The following is a 26,172-nucleotide window of genomic DNA, read 5'->3' as shown; positions in this document are numbered from 1 at the left end:
TTGCCACAAGAAAGAATTCAAGAACAGATACAGCACAGTAGACAGACAAAAGTTTATTGACGTGAAAGTGCACTTGTGAGATATGAGAGCAGGCGAGCTCAAGAGAGAGCTGTGAGCCCTGGGGTTTGGGTTTTCATCTTTTATTGGCAGTTGTTAACTAGGGGATGGAATATACATTATTTGAGGTGGGGATTTCTTAGAGGCAGAGTTTTGTGCTTTTTCTTCCTTGTTTGGTCAGGGGTTTCCAGTCTACTATGTCAGCCACCTTGGACCTGTCTGGTTTGACTTGGTTTCTTAGGGCTTTGTTTTGGACTATTGCCAAGACAGGCCTCTGACTTTGCACATAGCTGGCTATGACTACTACTTTGCTGGCTTCCAGGCATCCTGTTAAAACTTAACTACCTGCTTCTGATATTGGTAAGGAATTCTAAACAGAATTTGGGCTGGAGCAGTAATTTAGTAAAAAGTAACAAAGGTGTTTATACAGCCTTCTCAACCTCCCTGCTACAGGGAGGGTAACTTTCACATGGGAGATTTATTTTCTGCCTTGTAGAAATTTTTTTAAATGTTTATTTCTGAGAGAGAGAGGGAGAGAGAGAGAGAGAGACTGCAAGCAGGGGAGGGCCAGAGAGAGTGGGAGACACAGAATGCAAAGCAGGCTCCAGGCTCTGAGCTGTCAGCATAGAGCCCAGTGTGGGGCTTAGACTCACAAACCGTGGGATCATAACCTGAGCTGAAGTCAGATGCCTAACTGATTGAGCCACCCAGGTGCCCCTATTTCCTGCTTTCAAGGGGGCAGAAGTAGGTCTCTGCATCCTTCTTGTACAGGATGCCTCTTAACCTTTATTTAAAATAACCATTATGCCAAAATGGCCTATGTTGAGGTGGCCTGCCCTTGTCCCCTACAGTGCCATGTGTTTCTTAGACAAAGAGCTTGTGCTGGGAATGCATATCTGTTTGAATAACAGAGATAGATTAGTGTTCCTAGAATGTAAGATTTACCCGTAATCATTGTTAATAATAGTAACTATAATTTATCAAGAATGTAGTATGTACCAGACCTGATCTTGAATGCTCTGTATCATTTGCTATTTACAACCACCCTGGGATTATTATCCTACTTTTACAGATGAGGAGATGCCAGGGGGAGTGTCTTACTCAGGATCACACTGTTAGTCTGTTGCAGAGGTGAGATTAAAGTTTAGGAATGAGATGATGAGAATGAAGTAAATGATGAAATTTTGAAGACACACTGAGGCAGGAAGTAGATTTACTAGGTTTGAGTGAATACTGCCAGGCAGCTCTACTGCTCTTCGTTTGCATAAGGGGTTTGGCTGAGAAGCTTCTTAATGGATAGATATATCTCACTTGAGTCTCAAGACTGTACTCATTTTGTACTGTTTTGCGAGGTGGGGGGTCTTTTTTCTTTTTCTTCTATTTGCCTCCTCACTCCTTTGTAAAAATTAGACCAGTCCATTGGTTTCTGTAATCCAGTTGTATCACTGAGATGTTTCCATTTACCCATTCAAGGGCCTGACTTGGAGGATGAAGCTGCTTGGGGAAAAGAAAGGAATGGGTAAAGAAGGTGTGATTTATAACAAATATATATTTGGTCTTTGTCCTTCTTTTTTGGCAGAGTGCCAAATATCGTTGGAGTTTCCTAAGTGAGAAGAGCAACAATGGTATCTCTGTTAGATTCATAGGTGACTTTTGGAGAGCCTATAGGTAACTGAAGGATTTGTCCTGGTTGCCCGAGGATCCAACCATGTGATTAGAAGGTTGGAAACTGAATTCAGTTGCCAACAGCCAATGATTTAATCAATTGTCTCTGTGTAATGAAGCCTCCATAAAACCCAAATGGACATAGTTCGTAAAGGTTCCAAGTTGGCGAACATAGGGAGATCTGGGGAGAGTGGGAAGATACCATGGAGGCTCACTGCCCTTTCCCATACCTTTCCCTTTATGTCTCTTTCAACAGGCTGTTAGATCAAAGGTTTCTCTGGGTTCTGCAAACCACTTGAGCAAATTAATCAAATCTGAAGAGGTGGTCATTGGAACCTCCTATCTCCTAGCCCAATCAGTCAGAAGCACCCGTGACAACCTGGACTTGACATTAGTGTTGGAAGTGTCAGGGAAAGATAGTGTCAGAACTGCACTGTAGCACACCCAGCTGGTGTTGGAGATTGCTTAGTGCTACAGATACCCCACACATGTTGGAATTGTCAGAACCATTAGTAAGATAGAGTCTGCCCTCTTAACCATCTTCCCAGAATCCGAAGACAGGCTCCAGGCTCTGAGCTGTCTACACAGAGCCTGACATGGGTCTTGAACCCACAAACCGTGAGATCATGACCTGAGCCAAAGTTGGATGTTCAGCCAAATGAACCACCCAGGTGCCTCTCTTCATTTTGAAAGCATTTTCCACACTGTCTGAGTGGTGGATAGGGCAGGCATTCTTCTGTGATTTTGCAGGTAAGGAAAGCAAGCCTCCCAGAGATACTAAGTGATTCCTTCTAAGATGCACCGACAAGGCATCCTGGCTAGTATGACGTCTTCTCCATCCCTGCTCTGAAGGGCTACCTTCACCTCTGTGGGAGGTAGAGCAGAAGGGAGGACAGAGGTGGGCATACTGGTTCTTAGACTTATGTCGAGGCTACTATATAAAGAAATTGAAAGTAGCAAAAAGGCAACTTCATACACAGTGAACAACTTCTGCTGTATATTAAAGCCCGTATTGTTCATGCAAGATTGGAAATTGTCTTTTATATTTATTTTAGATAGTACAAGTGGGCAGGAGGGGCAGAAAGAGAATTTAAGCAGGCTCCACACTCAGCTCAGAGTCCAATGTGGGGCTCAATCCCACAACCCTCCAATCAGGACCTGGGCCAGATTCCAGTGTGGACACTTAACTGAGCCACACAGGCACCCTTGGAAATTGTCTTTTAAATGTGTTGGATAATTTAGCACTGAAAGAAAATTGTTTCATTGTTAAACTGTTTTTTCTTAATTTAAAAAAACATAATGTTAAACCTCTTTGAGAACCTTTGTATCAAAAGCCTTTAGAGAAACCAGATTGTGAAATGCTAACTCTCAACCTCGTTACTTGCTTTTCAGAGTAACATGCTAATGTTTGCTTGAAAGGGATGTTCCCTTATTGATCATTCACTTATCCAGTGATCAGTGGGCATGCATCAGGAGACTACTATGTGTAAGATATTGGGGTGAGCATCACTGGGGGAGTTTACATCAAGGTAGAGCTACCACCGTGTTTATACCACTGGAAGAGACATTATCACATACCAAAACACAGCACTTTGCCAGAGTTTTTGATCAAGTTGTAAAGTAGTGCTAGCATTAGAATCTTACAGATCAGTTTCTATCATTGTAATATAGTCTGGTAGTTTCTTGGAAGGACAGATGCTATAGTTCTGAAAGATGCTTTTCCCTGATTTTGGACCCATCAAGTCTTACCTCATCACTGTATTCTGTCCTTCTAAACTAGGCCTGTACTTCATTTGCCTGGAATCTTCTTGTAAGTCAAGGGAATATCAGCAGTAGAGGTTGAGTCCAGAAAATCCTGTGCCTACAGGCTCCCTTACAGGCAAATGCCTCAGAGGTCAAGGGCAAAGGTTACTTGCTCTGCCTCTCCCTGCAGGTCTTGCTTACTTTTTCATTCCCTTGACTCCACATCCTGCCTACGGACATTCCCTGCCTTAGCTGACCTGCCTGGATTGACATCCTAACCCCACCAGTTACATCCTGGAAGGGGACTTCTAAGATCCAACTGGACATAACTAGAGTCAGAAAGAACAGAGCCTTCAAGCATTTTTGCCCTGGTGTTGAAAAGTATAGCATTCTCCTGGAGAAAGGAGTCTGGCGTTGAACAGAAGAAAAGTGACTCCCTATATTTTCAAAGTAAGAAGTTAATAAGACCATTCTGGGGCGTATACTTTCCTCCATTATCCCGCAGCCCAAGAGGCTTTGGGCTGCAGACATCAAGTTCAAATAAGTACCAAAATGAGAAGTTTAAACACCGTAAGTTTAGCAAGGAGACATGTCCATCTGGCTAGTAGTGTTTCTTTGAGTGTTGCTCTATTTTGCATTTTATCTCTTAGAGTGAGAAAACAGACAACCCCCACTCGCCTCCCCCAGAAATTCCTTGCTTGCATTCTGGTTTTTAAATTTAAAAGAGCAACAGAATGAACTATACTTTTGAGACCACTTTCTCCATTATACCTTGTACATATAATTCATTACAATATACAGTTTATATAACAATACCAGAAGACAAGAGATACAATTATTAAGGAAAGAATTGAACTCACAGAAAACCTCTTATTTCAATACTGTTTGAATTTCAAATTGAAATGTAATCAATGGTTGTAACATTGCTACAATGCAACTAATATATGATGAATAGCAAGGACAATTACTAGGTTTAGTAAATTGTCATTGATTTTCATTTCATGAAATGGAAAGACTGTCGAAACTGAATATAATTTCATCAGTGCAAGACTTCAGTTTGTCAATGAAATGATTTTTCAATTTCAGGTGCGTGAATTCACCAGCCCTTTTAGCTAGGCGTCCCATGCTAGCTTGTGAACGCCTACTACCCTACTGTGGCTCTATGGAAGCTACAGACCTAGCAGTGAAGAAAACAGACAAAAATCCTCATCTTTGGGGAGCTTACAGTCTAGAGACGAGAGACTAAGCAGAATAAATAAGGTGATATTATAGCAGCTCAGAAGAGGCTAAATGGCAATGGGGAAGGAGAAAGCGGGTGTGCGCAGGGCTGGGAGAGATGAGGTTTCAGATAGGGGTGGGTGGAGATGGCCTCAGTGAGAGGGCAAGGATTTGAAAGAGGCAAGAGAGTGAGCCATGGGGTGATTTGGGCAAAAAGCACTTGCGCGGAGGCAGTAGCAGATGCTAAGGCACTGAGGCCCCGCCTGCCTGCTGAGCTCAGGGAACGGTGGAGCCAGAGTGCTCTGTGTGAATGGGGGAGAGCAGTGGGAGAAGACAGGGGCTGTGCTCATGTTGTAGTAACTCTGGTGTTCCTCTCACTTGAGTGGAATAGAGAACATTTCGGAGGAGATGGAAATGAGCCCTGGCTGAGGATTTTGTGCGGCCTTCTCCTAACCAGTACCACCAGCACCCTCCCTGGCTGCCTTTCCGGAGCTGGAGCCTGCCACGCTTGCTCCCACCCCTTGGCCTTAGCACATGTTCTTCCTTCTCCCTGGAGCACATCCTGCCGCTTCTGCCCCTGCTCCTCTCACACCCGGTTCCTCATCTACCTTCATCCTCCAGTGTGAACAGTAGCTCCCACGGAGGCCTCCGCCAGCACCCGGAGGAGCTTCACCCGTTTTCTTTCTGCTCCCTTGTCCTCTTCCTCCGTAACTTGTGTTGTAATTCATAAAAGCCTGTCTGAGTTTCTGTTGTTAAATTGTTTCCAATTACTAACTTATTTATTTACTTGTTATTATCTATTATAACCCCCAGGAACGCAATAAATGTTTCATTATTAATGCTGTTTACAGAGTGCCTAGCACATCCTAGGTTCTCTGTAAATATTTGATGAAAAAAAATGAACAGGAATAGCTGTGAGAGTAGCAGAACCAGGATTCATGTAATTGTTTTGCTACCAATCTCTGCTTTACTGGTAGGGAGTGATCCGAGACCCAGTCAGCACAGCAAGGTCAAGCACCAGAGTCTCAGGAACACCTGGTCATTCCCATTCCTGAGAACAACCCACTCTGTCACTGAACCTCCCTGTGCCTCCTTGTCAGCTGAAGGGGTTCTCTCCTTCTGTCTGAGGCCACAGTGTATTGTAACTTTGTTGTTACACTTAGGAAACTCAACGTTATTTATATCTGTCAGTGAATTCCTCCAGCTCTGAATTACAGGCCCCTCCAGAGCAGAGACCTGCTTTCATTTGGTCAAGGATGGATGGTACGTGGCACACAATAGGGGCTGAATCAGAGTTTGGGGAAGGAAACTAATTATTTGCCATATTCCTGCTACGCACCAGGTGTTCTGGTAGGTGCTTTACTTTTTTTTCTTTTTCACAAATGACTTCAGAGTTTAACCAAAGCCACTTATATCTGCCAGGCTTAATTCTCCTGACTCCATTACATAGTTAGACTGAGTTAAATGTGCATTAACACTAAACAAAGGTCTATTTTCTTGGGTTCTCTGCACACAGAAAAATGTAGAAATGGCATCAGTTGCCTCTGGCTTTCTTAGGGTGGACAGAGCTGGGTGTAGATCGAATGCTGATGACTCCTTTTGGAGGTTACTGCTGAACCCCCATTTTTTTCATTACTTCTTCTGAAAGGAGATGTTGGAGTTGGTTCTCAAGTATCCGATGAACCAAAAGGCATGCGGTGAGATAGGCTGCCTTCCTTAATGCTCCACCAGAGCATTCTCTCAATGACCTCCCAGAAATGAGTACGTAAAAAACAGAGACTTAGTTTTTAACTACTTTGTTTAGGAAGACATGAGTTGGCGGAGTAGAAATCAGAAAATCTAACCGCCAAGATTGTGCTGACCAATCTAAAATTACCTCCAATCCACAGTATGTGGGAAACCAAAATACTCATTCTCTGAGCCTTGACAGTTACCATGGCACGTGTCTCTCTTCTTGTAATAAAGGATATGTGATTATATCACTATTTTGTAGAAGGAATTCCTCAGTACAAGGTTAATGACTGTTTTGCTTTTCCTCATCTGAATCAAGATTAGATAATTAAAAATTAAACCTCAAGAACTATCCCTGTGGCAAGTAGTGTATTGTATATTGCTACAGTAACTTATTGGCTAGATATTATACATACTAATTTCTCTTACAATGAGGAACTGAGGCCCAGAGACATAATTAGTATTAAATATTACAGACAGTATTCAAAGCCAAGTTCAATTCTAAGCAGCTATTATTTCTTCATATCAAAATTCTTCCATGATGGATCAATGGATTGATGGGTGGGGTGGTTGGATAAATGAATGAGTAAATGAACACAAGAGGCAACTGTGCACATATAGATGGGTCACAGTTGGCTAGATGGATGTAGTTTTAGTACAAACCTCTGGAAACCGGTAATATTTTCATTTGAGTTATAGCTTTATATAGAGAGAGGTTTTAAAGATGCTAGATATATTTCATGAAACTATATTCTTATAATGGAAATATATCCGAAAAGAATTGGAATCTTCCCACACAGTATACACCACACTATGTATAATTAAACTTGAGTAAAATCAATTTAGAAATATATTGGATACAGCAGTCACATAGTCTCATCTAACCTAAAAGAATCCTCATGTATAATTAGTGTGTAGGCTCTCATTTTCTGCTGATTTTTTCTGTACTGAAAATGAAATTTGTGAACTGAATTTTCACCTACAGAATGTCAGTGTTCTTTCTATTCAAAGTAAGAATGACTTTGAAAATGGGTGACTCCAATTATAATACTCTGGGAGGCTGTTGGAAAGTCTGTGACTCTTCAATTGCATATGGGCAGAGTGTATTTTTCCCTGCTATGCTCTCCCATACTGTCCTATTGTATCAGGTTTTTGTATATGAGCTCCACCTCCAGATTGTAAACATCTTGAGGGTGTTGCCTTCCCTTTTACAAATAATCCAGTATATTGCTAGTCATGCATTGGAAGCTTAATCAATTTTACTGAATGGATAACCTCTCTGAAAGCTGAAGAGAATCCCTGGGGCAAGTAGACTCTGGACTAGAACATTTCCGAGTAAGTAGACACCTGCTCAGAGAGAGAAGTTAGTATAACATGGATGTTGAAGTAGATACTTACAGGGGAAATAGGAGAGAGGAGTGAGCCAAAGATGGACTTTCTTTGCAGATATCACCGTGTTTTGAATTCCACGTCTTTGCTGACATCTCCATTCACCCCAACCCAGTTAAGATATAATCTGGCCCTTGGTATGCAGTTACACAGCATTTCCAGATTGTAGGACAAGTGTGGAAGTAGGTATTTCCCGGCTATAAATACTGATTAGAAGAATACACATATATATGCGTGTGTGTGTGTGTACACACTTTTTTTTTCGGGTAAAGTTCAGTGACTGAAAGTAAGTAAATAAACTAACTAGTTTGGCTGTTAAGAAATGTGAAAAACGCATTCTTGTTTATTTTCCATCTGGAAGTTTTTATTGGAAGTGACAAGATTTTAAATTATGTCCTCTTGTATAACAGAATAACTTCTGTTGCGTATCCTTTTTTCATACACTGTTTCATGTGAAACCAGCAAAAACCTAACCAAGTAAGTAGAGTGGGTATATCTTCCCTATTTAGGCAAGAAAAACACAGAGGTCCAGAGAGGTTATGTAACTTGTGCAAGCAAGTCTGTATGGTGCGTAAGAAGACTTTCAACTCCCAATCTGGTGTTACTCCTCTGGGTCTCACTGGTTCTCTAATAGTGATGATTGTAGGATGATCACCACTCAGCTTTGTGTGAAAAGGCAAAGATCACAAACTCATTTCCTCTCTGCTGCCTGTCTCTTTGCTTTCTCTCTGCCTGCCCTCTGCTCTTCTTCTGCCTGTTTCTTCTGTGTACCAAAGGAATGCAGGATGATATTCAAGCTAAACTTTTGTTGTTTTTTAAAACTGATTTGGAGCATTAGGCATAATAGTTTGAGAGGCCATATGCTTATTTTACCATTATATCAAATGTTGCGGAAAAATACTGCTCTTGATTCCGTAGATAGAAATCACTCACTAGTATTTATGAGATCAAAATGACCCTCATTAAGGCTGTTGAAAATGAAGTGATAAATGGCATTCTATCTGCTGTATTTCTTTGACTTGTGCCCAGCATGGCAAAGAAGAATTTTAGACGAAGTCCTAAAAACAATCAGAAAATAGTAATGAATAACACAGTAGCGAGCAGGAGGGGAGCAGAAATGCGAGGGAGGAGGTGGGCATAGGACCAGGGGACGTTGTCACTGCCGGTGGCTCCTCTAGGCCTCTGCTATCTGTTATGGTAGCCATGAACTACATGCACTGTTTAAATTTAAAATAAAGTCATATTAAACATTCAATTATTTAGTTATACTGAGCACATTTCAAATTCTCTAATAGCCCCATGTGGCTTGTGACTACTGTATTAGTGCAAATATAGAACATCTCTCTTGCTATAGGAATTAAATGTATCATGCTGCCTTAAGCTGATGAGCAAAATCTCCCATACCATTTCAAAGTCATTTAAATCTGGAAAGAACAATGCGCCATCCCTGAAGATTCCTTCCTTCCTCTCACCCTCCCTCCCATTTTTTCTCCCTCTCTTCATTCCTTTGTCTCTTCCTCCGTTTGTTGTTCTTCCAGCAAATATTTGATGCGCCATTACAATGAGCCTGGCACTGTTCCAGCTGGGGATACAATAAGAAAGAATGTGGCTCCTACCGTCAGGGGACAGTCTAAGTAAGAGATTCAGACAAGAGAAAACTGGTAACTATGATCCAGTGTGATAGGTGCTATGCGACTCCTAACCTCAGTTTTGGGGGCCTGAGGTTTACACAGAAAAAGAGACCTCAGAGATCTAAGACCTGGACAATTGTTGGACGATATTCAGGTATAGAAGAGACAGAAGGAAAGAGGGAGAGGTTCCAGAGAGACGAATAGGATGGTAACAAAGGAGAGCATGGTGGATTCCAGGCATGGAGAAAAAAGAAAGATAACTAGAAGATACTGAGCAGGCAGAAAGAGAAGAGGCTGCAGAAATGAGCAGATCCTAAAGGGTCTTAGAAACCATGTTAAGATGTGCACATTCCATCCTAATGGCAATGAGTGTTCCTAAGAGATTTAACACAGTAAGGTAACTCTGGTATTTATGCATTTTTGAGAGATCACTTTTGCTGCATTGTGGAGAAAGTGTTGTAATTGGCAGAGCCAAGGAAAGGACAAAAGCTGAGGCAGAGAAACTTATTAGGCTGTTGAACTGGTTCAGATAAAGATGTCGTTGGCGGAATGGGCAAGGGTTGCTCACGTGGTAAAAGGAAGAAAATGTTTGGATGTAGAGGAACAGAGTCTCATGATTGGGGGACAAGGGAGAAAGAAAAATCAAAGATAGCTGCTGTATTTTCCCTTTCTGGCAAACAGATTGTAGAGTCACTTACAGAGATTGAGAATACATACAAAGAAGCTAGATTAAGGACAAGGTGACAGCTGTAGATATCCACTAAAATTCTACTTTATTTGCTTTTAAAGTTTATTTTTTGAGAAAAAGAGCATGAGCAGGGGAGGGGCAGAGAGGGAGGATGGATAGAGAATCCCAGGCAGTCTCTGCACTCTCAGTGCTGAGCCAGATATGGGGCTCAAACTCATGAACCGTGATCTCATGACCTGAGCCAAAATCAGGAGTTGGGCCCTTTACTGACTGAGTCACCCAGGTGCTCCAGCATCTACTTTTGAGACAGCCTTCCCTGACCCCTGAGACCCTGACAGGCCCCCAGCCAATATTCCTTTTCACGGCATAGGGAGATTTTTTTCATCCAGGCTTGCAGTTTTCATTTCTTTGTGGGGTCACCTTATTATTTGGTCGCCATTCTCTACTCCTGGATTGCCAGATCCATGATTGCAGAGGCTGTGTTTGATTTTTCTCACCAGGGAATCCTCACATCTACTGCACAGTTAGATGCAGTATCATAGCGGTGGGTTAGAAAGCAGTATCATCGTGGCACTTTCTTGTTTTCTTGGCGCGCTGTTTCAGAACAAGTGGGAACAAATGATCTTCAGCCTTTCATTCTGAATTCCCAGTCTGACCTTTGGAAGGGGAGGAAAAATCATCTTTCCTCTACCCTTCTTGGTTCTTGGCTGAGACCACCCCTGTACCCCCATAATAAAAGATTAACATAGAAAAAAATAACAACATGCATACCTTCATTTTACAAGGAATAGATGCAGGAAAACTGAGGCATTTTCTGCAGTGGCCCAAGGCACCACAAATACCCTCTCAGCTAAAGACAGAAGAAGATGTTGGGGGTGGGGCAGGTGATGCTGGGAGGCTACCAGGAAAGCACAGTAAATGGCGTTAAGATTGTTTTGGAGATTGAAGGTGTTTGCTTCTTCATTGACAAGAGTTTCTAGACATCGAGCAGGCTTCTCTTCCTTGTACAGAGAGGAGGCACCCTTACAAATGGAGATTTCCCTTAGGTTAAGATTTTCCACAAAAGGATAACATCTTAATTTTTAGAGTTTCTCCTTTGCTGCTGTTTCTTAAAACTCATCAGCTAAAACTAAGATAGTTCTTACGCCTAAGAGGCATGTTTGGAGGTGGCACCCTCCACTCCCCCTCACTTTGGTCCCAGGGCCCTCACTGCCCTCTGAGCATGCATCTTGAGAAAGGAAAGGGAATGTTGTGAGCCATTTATAAACATGAAATTAACTCACTGAGTTGCAGTTTTGTTGGCAGTTGAACGTTCAGGTCTCATTTATGTTTAAGGCTTTGGTCCTCCTGGAAGGTGGAGGAAAGGGTATTCCTTTGGAAAAGGGGGTTTCTTATAGTAGATGACATGATACCTTGTGTTCTGCTTCCTTGTAGAGTACATTCTACACCCCTTTCTAACCGTGGATATGGAAAGACCTTCTCCCCACCCAGCCATAACTCTTCCACCCCTTTCTCTCTCTCTTTCTCTCTCTGTGTCTCTCTCACTCACTCACTCTCTCACTCACACATGAAATTTTCCCTGCTATTGTCTGGCAAGACTTCAGAGTGGGGAAGATCTGCTGCAACTCAATGCTGCCTGGAGACAGTATCATAGAGTATAAAGAGGATGGCACCTGGAGTGAGTCAGACTTGTTTTAAATCTCTGCTTCCCTAATTCTATGTGTAAGGTTTGGTCCATGTTACCTTCAGAAAGCAGTACTGCTTGTTAGATGAATGATGAAATGAGCTCATTTTTCTGAGCTTTGGTTTTCTCACCTGTCAGGAGGAAAGACCATATTTCTCAGCCCCACAGAAGTCTTGGGAAGACTAAGTGACATCACGGAAAGCACCTAACACATAGTTGGCACTTGATAAATGACTTTCTGCCCTCCACTTGTGCTCTCCCCTGGAAGGGGATGACATGAATGACCAGGGAATGAAGCCCCAAGCGGAAGACTAGATCTAGCCATGTCAATGTACCTCTCAGCCTCTTCACTACTGTTCCTCCAACCTCAATCAGTAGGAAGCTCCAGAGTACAAAACCTCTGCTGATGGGCAGTTCCTGTGGATGCATTTAATATTCTCTGCTGAGTTCACAAAAAATTTGGCCCCAATCTCTTGTTCAGTGAAGTAATTAACATGGCCATCCCTTCAAGTGTTGCCATAGTAGTTGCCATGGTGATGAAATGAAAATGCAATTTGAGTAATTCATAATATATAACTCTTCCCAGAAAAACAAAAGGAGTACTTTTAGGATAACTGAATCATTTTGGTGATGTCTCAGGGTAACCTGTTACTCACTTGAATGATTCAGACAAAAGGCTCTAATGAATAGAAGATTAGACTGTTTGCATTTGCAACCAAATGTACCAAATACATTCCTAATGTGTTAATTAACATTTTCTCCAAATGCAAAAGAAAAACAGTCCATCTGAGAAGATAGGTAAGAATCTGATTGTAATGCAGACTCATCTGGCATTTGAAAAAAGTCTTGGGAAACATGAGTAACCAGAACATTCAAAAAGAAATCTCTAAATTACTAAGTCATTGACAAGGTCATTTCTGGTAAATAATGAAACAGATAAGACAGAATGGCTATTATACAGGTATTCTAATGTATCATGTGCTTGTCTTCAAGTTTTGTGAAATTAAATAGAAAACATCCCTTTCGTATACTTTTTTTTAAAAAAATGGGAAAGTTAAAAATGTTAATGCCAGAACATTTGTACAACAATATGCAAAGGAACAACAAAAATATTTTCCAGGGAAATAAGAAATATAAAAATAAACCCCCAAAGTCTCACATCTTTCAACCTCTGTGTTTCTCAAGGTACCAAAGCTTGTCCATTTTTCCTTGTAAATGGATGAAAAAACTCCACTCCTCAAGGTCTTTCCTCAATACCATCTTCACTTTCAAAGAGCTCTGGGTACATGAACTGACTCAGGGCAGAAAAATGGAAAAAGGACTATGATTCTCATGGGGGCCCCAGTCAGATCTCTGTTCACCGGTTCTGAAGTTTGTTTGGTTTCTGCTCTTGTCAGTACAAACTGAGTAGGACTTAGTGGGGTCCACAGCTATTTTAGACCTAGGTATCCAAAATACAAATACAAATTAAGATCCCTCTAGGTTAGAGTATTCTGATCATGATGACACATATATGCCATTTGGCACATGTCGGGCCATGTCTGTTGTGATTATCTCATTTTATTCATTGTTTTTAACCTCAGTTCTCTCCTCCACATTGAAATCAAGGTGCTCATTTCATCTCTACTAACACTCACCTAAGTTCTTTCATCTTCCAGAGGACAGTTCCTGGCTGATAGTTCCCTTGCCATCGTACTTCTCAGGGCATTGCTACAATGGCTAGTTTCTGGGCTATTGGGGAAGCTAACTGGGGAATGAATGTGGTTGGTGACACTGTAACAAGTCAGCCATATACTCCAAAACATCTATTTGTGATCCTTGGATTTCTTCATCTACCTTACTCCAAAGAACTGCTGGAATTTGACATTAATATTAGATGGGTACCATATGTTATTTAGGATTTCATCAACCAGCTGGGTAAAGATACAGAACTACTCTCAGCTCTTTGACTAGCATGCTTAATGTAATATTTCTGGTACACACATTAATAAATTTAGGTTGATCCACCCTTTACCAATTTATCTCAGTATCTTTAGAATGCATGTAGAAATGGATTCTACTAGATATAAATTAGCAGAATACTACACAGTTTGCACATAAGCCTTGTCTCCCTTTTCTTTTTTGACTTAACTCTGGAAACAAAGGGAAACGAGTGAAACATGAGAAAAACTAGCCCCCTTAAGAAGGTAGTTCCCTTTGGTGAAGGAAGACAGTGTCTTGAAGCAAGGACGGATAGCCTTACTGACAGGAGGCTGGCACAGGATGTTCAGAGAGTGAGGAATCCGTGTACTCCAACTTTTCCCAAACCTCCTGTGTATTCCCAGGACTACTACCAGCCCCAGAACAATAGCAGTGAATTCATTCAGGTTATAGTCTTCTGCGGCACCCTGCACCAATAGATAAAACATTCTTTCAACTTGGTCATAAGCAGTCCCTGGGTACCTTCCAGTATCTTTGAGAATTTGAGGAACTGTTTGTTTTTGGTTTTTTGTGTGTGATGGTGTTTTTGGTGAGCTTTCCAGCAAAGTGAAAGACTAACTGCAAACTCTGTAGTCCTCAACTTTTAAATTCCTTTCACTTTTCTATGTAAGTGGCAACTTGATCCCAGAAAGTCTTAACTCATTGGGCATTGCTTTCTGGGTAAACACCAGTGGTGACTTAATTGGCCAATTTATCATTGTGTTCTGGGGTCTTTCCCATTCCCATTGTTGTTGGGATTCTCCCTGAGTTTCAGCCCACATAGTCTGTATATCCAATCTCAGGTCTTTCCTCTGCCTTTTCTCTGAGGGTGTTTGGTACTAGTTTCTATGTCAGTCAGGGTTCTGGGTTGTAAGGAACAAAAAGCAACCTGACCAACTTACGTAGAAAATAAGTTTATTGGAAAGAGTCCATGAGAAAGTTGAAGGAACTGGTCGTGGAGAGTGGGCTGGAGCTGAAGGGGGGTCACCTCACACCCAGAAACAGTCTGCTTATGATGCTGCCTCAGGAACTTCCAACACTGTCTGCTCAGCGCTGCTTTGTCTTCATCCTCACCCTGCTGGGGCCTGTTTTCCACAGTCTCTGTAATGAATATGACAGACTCTGTCTTTGCTCCAAGTCTTCAGATTCAGAGTGCTCGACATGACCATCCAGAGAGTTAAACCTTCCTTAAGAGTGACATATTGAGAGATTCTGCCATCTAGAAAGGGTACTTTCCTGTTGTATAAACCCCCCTTACCACCTTCCTCTTTTCCCACCAAATAAAGTTTGCGTCGGAAGGTGTCTGCACATGTGGTTGTTCCTCCACTATCATTTAGACAGTGTTTCTGCCCCAAACATGAAACTGTTGGAAAGACCTTTTATCTTACACTCTCCTATGATTCTAAAAGTAATAGCCATAATAGTGTATCACACGGTCACTTAGTGCAGGGGAGAGGGCAGCAAAAATTTGGTTTCTAAAAGATACCATGAACTCCTCAAGGGTAGAGGCTGCCTTATGCTAATATCCTTACTACCTAGCTCTTGAAACATGTAGGCTTTCAATGTATGTCTGTTAATGTAATTTGTTAGTTTATGAATGCTTGATATATCCAAGACTATATAACCTTTTTAAAATGAGGCTTGAGGTTTGTATCCTATTCCAGATCCCCCAAGCCACTGAATTGGACCCCCACTTTTTAGGCTACCTGCATTAGAATCATGCAGGTTAAAAATACCGCTTCCTGTGATATACCCCAGACCTGAGCCCTATCAGACTAATTATGAATGGGGCTCAGGAATCTACATTTTAAGGAGGCACTCCAAATTATTACAATGTTCACAAAATTTGAAAACTAATGTTCTGTGGGTAAATCCCAGGGGCTCAGATTTAAGGATTCTAGCTAGCAAAGGTTAAGTGAGAATGTTGGGAATAAACTTCAATAAAGCCTCATTTATAAAGCTTTGGTATTTGTTTTAATGATTGGTATATGACTGTTAGATCAGTTTTTTTTCCTATTGCATATTTTGTGTTACATGGTGAGAAAGCTTCTAAGTGAGGAAAAGGAAAAGCCCAGTTTTATCTTTTTAATTAGTATATTCTCATTTCTCTTGCTTCCCTAGACTGTCAGCTGAAGCAAAAGAACAGAGAGAGCAAGTCAAGGGCTAAATAAAGCTCCTTGGCCACCTCTCCTTTCACCATGTTAATAAGCTCTCCTCAATTCAGAGTAGGGAAAGAGCAGGCAGCCTACAGTGAAAACATGCAGAAAGTGTTTTTTAGTTACCACCAAATTCGCACAGACTGTCACCCAAATAAAAGCAGGGATTTGAAGGGAAGTAGGCAAAGATAACGCTTGCCTCCATCTTCTGGAATGGCAATCCTACGGGACTGTTTCCGGTATACTCTTGGTTTCTCAGCCGGAAAAGAAAGAACAATGTCAATTTCCTCTTGACACCCTATTGCTTTCTCACGTACAGAACACTCTTGAAAAGCATCGACTTGTTCAAGCTTCAGCTCTCTGTCTGCTCAGAGAAGCCTGCCCAGTTTACAGAGTTGGGAAATAAAGACAACAAATGTGAAGAATTTTTTCTCAAATTCCCACAACTAAGTGCAGCCGCAAATAGATACATTTTCTAAAAGAAGTATGGATGAACACTAAAAGTAAAATCTGTCATCACTACCATCAATTTAAACCTTAATGTGTATAATGAAGGAGAGAGTGCCCTCCTCCACCATCCTACTTGATTACAGAGATTAGTATAGTAAACGGTTGGGTCAGTCTGATAGGCTTTCATACATTTCTCTGCACTTACACAGGCATATCTGTGTTCATGTGCATGTGCACACACACTCATATGTCTACATACAAGCACACATATATTTTTTTAAAAGGAGATGGCATTATGCTCTCTGTTCTATAGCTTCCCTTCTTCCAGTATGTTTTCACTGTTAAAGCTTCTAGGAAAGAGGAAATTTGGCTGCCTAGCTTTGTTCTTTTAACGTTCTTGCCCCATAGTGGTTCTGGAAGCTTGTTCCCCTGCAGATGCCCTTTGGGGGCCTCGGGGTTGCTGCGCGCAGCGTGCTTGGCATGACTGGTGCTGCTACAGCAGCGACCGCAGCCCTTTAAACCACAGCATTCAGCCTCCTGCCTATAATAAACGTGGCATTTCTGTCTTTGTCTAGAGATTACCCAGACACTCAGCCCACCAAAAAGGATGCAAATTTGCTTATATGTGGTTGGAGCACAGATTCACATGACTAAATTTAAGAAGGGTTGGGCGCCTGGGTGGCTTAGTCAGTTGAGCGTCTGACTTTCGCTTAGGTCATGATCTCGTGGTTTGTGGGTTCGAGCCCCGCATCGGGCTCTGTGCTGACAGCCAGCTCAGAGCCTGAAGCCTGTTTCAGTCTGTGACTCCCTCTCTCTCTGACCCTCCCCTGCTCACACTGTCTCTCTCTCCTAGAAATAAATAAAAACATTAAAAAAAAATTTAAGAAGGGTTGATCTGTGCTCTCCAGTGTAACCTGTGAATATGGTTGCAACCTCCACAAGGATGTGACACTGAAGTCCTGTTAAAAGGAGAACAATCACATATGGTCAAAATTAGCCCTAAATTATACCGTAGGACATTGTTATGTCAGAGCTTGACATACTCTCTCAGTAAGTCCAACACAGACAGTTTTCCCTGAAGCATTGGCTCAGGTCATGATCTCACGTTTTGCGTGTCCCACATCAGGCTCTGCACTTTCAATGTGGAGCCTACTTGGGATTCTCCCTCCCTCCCTCTCACTCCCTGCCTCTCCCCTGCTTGCATGTGCCTGCTCTGTCTCTAAATAAACTTAAAAACTTATTACCTAATAACAGTCCCTGCACACAAAAGGAGCACATGTTGGAAGCATACACTTACAGATGAAATTGAACTTCCTGAGCAGGATAGTACAAGCGCTAGCCCTAAGCTGCCTCCAGCCCTGCCCTTGGACTTGAGCTGGTGTCAACCCTGACCTAACGGTTAGGCTTCAGGAGGCCTGTGCACTTCATAGCACCCTGCTTGAAATTTTCTAAATCCCCTTCCTGGAAATCCGAGAACTAGATGGGGTGGAAATACCATCTGGACGAGACACTTTGAGGTCATATTGGGGCCCATGAGAGCCCAGTGCTCATTTCCCTTCAATGTACTCTCCAACCTATGAGGTTGACTGGATGTCCCCCATTCCCCCCAAGAAACATGGGACTCAGCCTGTGGGGCTGTCCTGGACCCATGGCTCATCCTTATTCCATGATCACTCTTGTTACTGGCACAGTGTTTCTTTGGCATGATGGCATGAAAATGGGCCCCTAGGAGGATGAGTTCAGGACTGTGATCTTGTGACAGCTCTAATAATGTGCTTTGAGCTTGAGCTATATGTGTAGACCCCTGTGTTGGTTCTCACCCATTCATGTCCTGACTGGTGCCACCTCTAGTCTACAATGCCCTTGGGTAGTGGGAGTGGTGGAAGGTGTCCTTTACTCTGTGTGGCCCTCATGGCTGCCACGCTGCACCCCCAGAGGCTCCACGCCACTGGTTAGGTAGTTCTCTGCAGGTGACTGTTCATGTCTCATCTCAGGGCTTTGAGGATGGCAGCACCAACGGCCCCTTCTGATCGATGTCGTCTCTTATCTTCACCCACGTGGTGACCTTGTCTTGTCCCGGATCAGTCTTGAGCTGGACGAGGAATTCAGTTCTCATCCCATCTGGCCCCTCACCTATGTTTCCTGTTGGTGGTACTGCATGGGAGACAGAAGTATAATCCACATACAAAAACCACATTCCAGCAATACCATGATTGCGGCATGAAAAGCTTGAGAGAGGACATGGGAGAAGATGCGCTCTTCTGCCCTAACTTTCTGAATGGCAAATTTATCATTAAATCATTATCCTTAAATCACTAGACCTCACGTGGAGCTATACATTTGAAATACAGTTTTAATCAAATTGTTGATGTAAATAGGGGCCCTGCAGGGTATGTTTGCCTGAGCACCCACCTGCTCTAGGGGCGGCCTTGCTCACCTTGCTCTCCTCTCGCCTCATTGCCATGGGCACACTTTAACTTCCAGGAACCCCAAACCATTTATTCTGTGCTTTTGTCCATGGTATCCTCTTTCTGGTAAATTCTCTCATGCTTTAAGACTCCATTCAGCTCTCACCTGCTTCATGAGGACCCCACAGGCTTCCCACCCAGGCCACATCAGGGGCCTCTCCTCTGTGCTCCCACAGCAGCCTTGACTTGCCTTGTTTCTAGCTCCTACTGGACTGTGTTAACACTGTCTGCTTATGTCTGACTTCCCTGATGATTATCACTAAGGCAGCTACTAGGTCTCTTTTGTCCATTTTGCCTAACACGTTATGATGGCCAAGTAATATAGGAAAACCAAAATGAATCTAACAGATGATTCCATGAAGTCTTTGTTGCCATAGGGGACCCTGCTCTGACTCTGACCCCAGTGGAGAAAGTTGTGTGGAGCTGGCATTTACGCAGTCTCTTGTCTTATCCTCAAATCTATGATACAGACAAGCTTAGTTGCTGTGGTGGCTTTGTATTATAAGCTGGACTCACTCCATTCCCTTTGCTGCACAGTTCCAGTTTATAGTTGGCCAGGGGGAGACATGAAGCAGCACTCATGACTTCAGAAGGGCATCCTGCTTCGATGGAGTGAGAGACAGAGGCAGAGGTACTGGCCAGTTCAAGCAGGTTCTCATTCATCCCGCAGTGAGAGGCATGGGCTGGATGCTGATGGGCTCCAGCTTGCACTTGGCCTTCCCTGTTCTGAGTCCTGCTCTTCTATCTCACTGGCAGCCCTGGGAACCAACTGTGAACCCAGCATTGGCTCTCAAGGGACTCTGCCACCAGTCTCCCTCTGTGGTGCCCCCAGCAGCTAAAAAACCTAGCCTCACGGATTTCCCTGCTGCCTCTGGCTTGTCTCCCTCTACCGGTGCTTCAGCAGGGCTAAGGGACTTGTCTCTGGTCCTCCAGCTCTTCCCCCGACCATGTGAAGTAGAATTCTTATAGGAGTGTCCTTAATCCACAAATCATAGGGTTGGCTTTCCTGACTAAACCTGACAGATTCAGGCTCTTGGCTTCTTGCAGCTTCTCAAAAAAAATTAATTTGCTGTCCTTTAGGATTCAACTGATATAGGAGACTGGAAAATGAAAGATCAGAAAAAGGTGAGAGAAGGGCCTTTTTCTGATGAAGAAAGGCAAAGTGAGTAAAGGAAAAATAGGATATTGGAAAATGAAACGGGAAAGAGACCATGGCAAGGCAAGCTTAGGGAAAGGAGAAAAGCAATTTAAAAAGAGTATTATAGGACTTTACTAGGAATGTAGAATCTACCTTGGGAAAAACAAAGAATGATCATTCATGAAAGTCTCGTATATATGTTTAAAAGTTATCCCATGTATTTAACACACAGGAATTGTGTACACACACACACATGAAATAATATGATCTCTAAGAAACACTGAGAGACAAAGACTGAGTTTTCCTTCCCCCTCGTGAATATTGGCAGAAACTCTTAATTTCAGATTAATCATCTGACCTTAACTGCTCTATATTTTACCTTAAAAAATAGGCATAATACTTTTCTTTATTTTCTGTGACTATTGTAGACTGAATGTTTATGCCCCTTCAAAATTTGTATGCTGAAACCCTAATCTCTAATGTGATGGTACCAGGAGGTGGGGCCTTTGGGGGGGGAGTAGGCTATTCAACCTGAGCCCTAGTAAATGAGATTAGTGTCCTGATAAGAGACCCCAGAGAGCTTTCGTGTCTGCTTCCATCATGTGAGGGCACGGTGAGAACACAGCCCTCTGTGAGCCAGGAAGTGAGTTTTCACTAGACGTTAAATCTGTCAGCTCCTTGATCTTGACCTTCTCAGCCTCCAGACTGTGAGGTTTGTAAACCTCCCAATCTGCAGTATTCTATTATAGCAGCCTGAACTAAGTCAATTAATAAGGCACCATAGATTTTTTTTTTTTTAACAAATAGTTTATTGTCAAGTTGGTTTCCATATAACACCCGGTGCTCATCCCCACACGTGCCCTCCTCCATGCTCGTCTCCTCCCTCCCCCCACACACACACCCATGAGTCCTCAATCCTCAGTTTGTTCTCAGCATTCAAGAGTCTCTCATGGTTTGCCTCTCTCCCTTTCCCCCACCATTTCCCCCCTTCCTCTCCCCCATGGTCCTCCGTTAAGTTCCTCCTAATCCTCCTTTACATGCAAACATACGGTATTTGTCCTTCTCTGCCTGACTTATTTCGCTCAGCATAACACCCTCAAGGTCCATCCATGTTGCTACACATGGCCAGATTTCATGGTTTCTCATTGCCAGGTAGTATTCCATGGTATAGATAAACCACATCTTCTTGATCCATTCGTCCGTTGATGGACACTTAGGCTCTTTCCATGTTTTAGCTATTGTGGAGAGTGCTGCTATGAACATTGGGGTACATGAAAGCACCATAGATTTTAAATTTTAGGGAGGCCTCAAGTTCTGACCAGGGTTGCATTCAAGGCATAAGCCAGGAACAAAAAGTAATTTTAAATGCCTTCATTGTGATTTTCAAAGAACATTAACAGATCCATTTCATAACTTGAAGAAACATCATCAAATCCCTTTTTATCTCTACCCTAACTTGATGTCTGTGTATTCTAATTTGTCCAACCAGAGAAATTATCCAGATCATCCTTGCTTGTATTGTTCCTCTCTCCCTGACTTCCCACAAATGTTTTCCCATTCCATGTTTGGATCCCTGCCAGGCCTTCATGGTTTATGCTGCCACGGTTTATGCTAGGGTTTATCGGGGGGATAGCAGGAGGACATGGTCACGCTGTCTTTTTTGACCCTCCACCACCCCTCTTAGGAGTAAGCCTGTGAAAACCCACGAGAAACATTGTTCTGATGTTCCATTAGGTTCCTTCTTGCAGTCTTTGTGTTCAGGGAATGGAGAATTTCATGCAGGTAAAATGGTAGTTGAAGGTTTCAGTTTTCTCCTCTCAAAGATCTGTGACCCTGAAAAGGTGAGAAATACTATGTACCTGCTAATTTCTCTACCTCTTGGGAATCAAGTTCTAATAGTTTTATTACTGCTGTAAGTGAAAGCAGAGGTATCTTCAACTCTTAAAACTGTGGACAGCCTGGGCCTGGTTACTTAGAGTCCTCTTCCATGCAAGGGGAGAAAACACAAGGCAGTGATTATAGCAACCCAACTTCATTGGATGCGAGTCCCAAAATTCAGCCAGGAGTCTGTCACCAAATTGAGATGAAAGAGCTTTCTTAATGCACTTAGCTGGACCTTGCTGGAGGAGGGAAGGTCTGTCTTCCAGAGACCTGATTTCCTACAGCATTCTGGCTGCCTGAGTCCTCTTGGCATCACTGAGCAAAGCTCTAGTATTCTGCCTCATTCTGCAAACACAGACATGAACTCAGTTCTCTATCCCTGGGCCCTAATTAGCCTCACTTACAGGGAGAATTCTGGGAACCCCTTTAAGTTACCATGAATTACAAAATTGCCTAGTGATTCTGGACTCAAATTTGCTCTGTTTGCTCCAGCATTTTTTTTTTTTTTTTTTTTTTTTGGTTTTGGTTCTAATACCCTGAGCATCATTTTCCAGCCCCGATGAAGAATTCACTCTTGGAGTTCTTCCACTCTGAATACTTAGTTGTAGCAATTCTGACGTGTCTCCCAAAACCAGGTCATAGATTACTGTTGTCAGTCCCAGCCACTGCCTGCGTGTCGCCCTTGTTCTGAGATGTGTGGCATTTCTCACTGGGGATAGCTGTCTCTGTGGCTGGGAACAGCCCTGAAAGCATGTGGGCTCTCCCTGGGCATAAGCATATCTCAGCCTCATTCTAGCATATTTAAGCCATGACTCAAAGGGCTTTTCTCTGTCCCCTGGCTTGGTTCTTCCTGAGAATTTATTGCTTCTGGTGGAAGAAAATTTATACCCATGGTCTGAAAGCCTGTTTCTCTGAAGTTCCCCAGGAACAGTCTGGTCCTCAGGGAAACTGGTCTCATTGGGGCAGCAGAACCATAACATTGTACAGCCCTTCCAAAGTCTACTCTTGACCTCCACTTGCCACCCTTAAAGGATTCTGGCCTCTTATGAAACTGAGGATCTTGGAGTTCAAATTAAAAACTACATTCCTTTCCAGCTTACAATCTCATGCAATGCTGTGCAAGTCTGCCTACAGAATCCTGTCTTCAACTATCTTAAGCCTCCCATTGCATTGATCCTTGTATTCTGAGAACCACAATGACTCCTGTCTAATTAAGGCCTCCTCCCTTGCATCCTGTGTCCCAGGTCAGGAAGACATGATGAAAATGCATGCTTGGTGTAGATCTGTGTTGGTTTTGTTAATTGAATGTGTAGCTGAGAATTACGACTAAGTACAAAATCACGGACAAGAAAGGAAGTCCTAAAAAAAAAAAAAATCCAAAAACTGAAAACCAACCCCAAGACAAAACACCCTGGGATCTTATGTGATCTAGTATCTGCATAGCACTGCAGTCCAAAAAATAGTCTAAGAAGTAAATGTAAGTAAAGGAATTCATTACTGATTACACATCTTAAAGCTATCACCTATAACCCACAACTGTGCTCTCTTCTTTGACAATGTCCCCCAGCCTCTCTTCCACCTTACCTCCATCTTCCCCTCCGATCATGATGATGCACCAGCCGCTGGCCCTAGTGACTGACCACCCAGACTTCTGGTCCCTGCTAACTGTCACACCAGATCACACTGAGAGGACTTTAAGACTTCAGCGTCCGGCCCCATCTCTTCCCTATCCATGCACATAAATGCCCAAGGTTCTTTAGGAAATTTGAACTTGACCTCCTATGTTTTTTATAGGCCATTCACATGGAGCACTTTGGGGGAGAATAAAACTTGATACCAAAACATATATTTGCTTTATATATTCAGAGAAGATGGGTAAACGTCAATTGGAGATTGATCTAGAGGGCAGGATTCTGACCCTGTCACCATGGGTTTTCCCCAATTCTTATCTTGATATTTGCTGATTTCACAGGGCACCTTAGGGATCAAAGTGTTTCTTCTGTAGTCTATAGGAGTATTGAAAAAAGTGTAGAAGAGGGGGCAGGGTGCACCTGGGTGGCTCACTCAGTCAGGTGACTCTTGATACCAGCTCAGATCTTGATCTCAGGGTGGTGAGTACAAGCCCCATTTGCAGCTCCATGCCCATAAAAAATGTACAGAAGCCTGGGTAAGAGAGAAGGAAGGGTGACAACTGGCAGCGTTACTGCCAGGCCACAGCCTGCCCAGGCTGAGAGGCAGGGAGGTGGTGGTAGGTGCAAGGCTCAAGTCTCAAAATACCTGCTAAACAGAAGTAGGATGAAAGTAGCAGAAGCAAATCTGAAAAAGGCTTGTATGTACCTCTCTTGTTTTCAGCAGAGATCATAAAGGCAAAGTATAAGAAGAGGGGAAAAAATGCTGTGGACCGCGATGAGAGGAACAGGCTTTTTGTAGAACATTGTCAAGAGGAGATTAGCTATAAACACTAACTTCCCAGACATTGAGAGCAGCTCCTCAGAGAGATTGCTGGGGGCCCTCTGATGGATGGAGACCATGTGAAGGGTGAAGTAAGTAGTAGGTACTTACAGGGGATTGATTAAAGAGATAGTTTGAATCTCTGGGAATTTAGAAAAAGATGTTTATTTGAGTTTAGACCAAGAAATAGAAAAATAAAATTCTGGAATAGAGAGAAGATGAACCCTCTGGCGTATTTTATCATGGATATAGGATGGTTAGTTTTGGTAAAGAAACTAGTCAGAGAGAGGCTATGTTATACTATGCATAGTAATGGGAAGAAGGTGTGCAAATCACATTTATTCATTCATTCATGCATGTGTTTACTGAGAGTCTCCTCTCTGCCAGCCACTGTAGTAGGTGCTAGAGTTGGCATTGAACAAAATACCTATGGAGGAAGCAGCCATGACGAGTAATTCTAATAAACATGTCCTGTAGAAGCACAGTTTACACTGAATACCTAAAATGGCAAACCTGAGAGATCACAGTAAGTGTCCTGACATCTAAGTAGACATATACAAGATGAATAAAAGTTGATCAAGTTAACAGGTAAGAGAAGAAATAAAGCCCAGAAACAGATTGGTGTCTAAGGACAACTGAAAGATGATCCCTGAAAGTGGTAAGAGGAGAATGAGCAAGGACAAGAATGATTTCAAACAAAGCTGAAAGACGTAGGAAGAAAGAGTGTTGAAGTGTGAAGGAGTAAGAATCTAGCAGTGGCCTCTATAAACTCAATAAATATGGATTTTGTTTATAACCTGGCATTGAGGGCCAAGTTAGGAAAATTTGCCAACACCTTTACTCTAAAGCAAAGGGGACACAGCACAGCTCACAGACAAGGAAAGAAAATGATCCATGCTAAAAAACATCATCCAGTTGAACATAGAGAAGATGCTCAGATGGTAGTGGAACAGAATCTAGGGTGTTCAAGCTTTTCCATAGAAAGAGAGATGAAATGATCATTTGACTTGGGGAGAGGAGTGATGGAAAACAGAAAAATAAGATAGACCCAAGATACCAGGAAAAAAGGATAAACAGATGTACACACAGCTGAGGAGTTCCCTCAAGAGGACAGTTGTCTAATATAATATTCTACAGGGGAAGCAGGCCAGTTTTCTCCCCTGATATCCTTAGAAGGAGAAAGATAAAAGACCAAGAAAAATAGACTATACTTATAAAAATTATAATTTTTTTACCTACATTATGAAAATCCCCAAATACAATAATAATAATCACTAACACTTTGCTTACTGTAGGCCTATTGGGCAGAGATCTCCATAGGCATTGGAGTATTGTTATTTCATTTAATCCACATAACAATCCTGAATTAGGTATTGTTACTCTCCCCTTAATAGAAATGAGACTGAGTTATAAAGAGATGAAGTAACTTGTCCAAGATCTTGCAGCTGTTAAATGGATCACTGGGAATTAAACTCATTCTGACTCTTAACACTTAATAGTCTTTTGCTATTTTCCTACATTACCTTCCTGGGGAAAGAGGAAATACTACTGAGCAAATGGTAGATCAAAGAACACCAAGTAAGGAGTCAGAGAAGGAAGGAATAGAGAAGAGAGGTTGATGGGAATTCAGTGGATGTCCTCAATTTCTTACATATGTGTTATAGACTGTTTCTTGTTGGATGGTACAGGATGCTCAGATTAATGCTAATATTTTTTAAAAACAAAGTTCACACATTTGTGGGAGCCAATTAGTCCAGGCCTTTTTTAGATTAACATGGTGCAAAATGTGCCATTGGGAGTTCTGGAAGAGAAAAATAATGTGTGTATGCAGCAGCCCTGGCAGGGAGGTGATGAACTCCTTTC

The sequence above is a fragment of the Hyaena hyaena genome, unplaced genomic scaffold (genome assembly GCF_003009895.1).
Source record: "Hyaena hyaena isolate Hyena2069 unplaced genomic scaffold, ASM300989v1 scaffold_653, whole genome shotgun sequence".
Taxonomy (NCBI): Eukaryota; Metazoa; Chordata; class Mammalia; order Carnivora; family Hyaenidae; genus Hyaena; species Hyaena hyaena.
Note: the sequence above shows the minus strand (reverse complement) of the source record.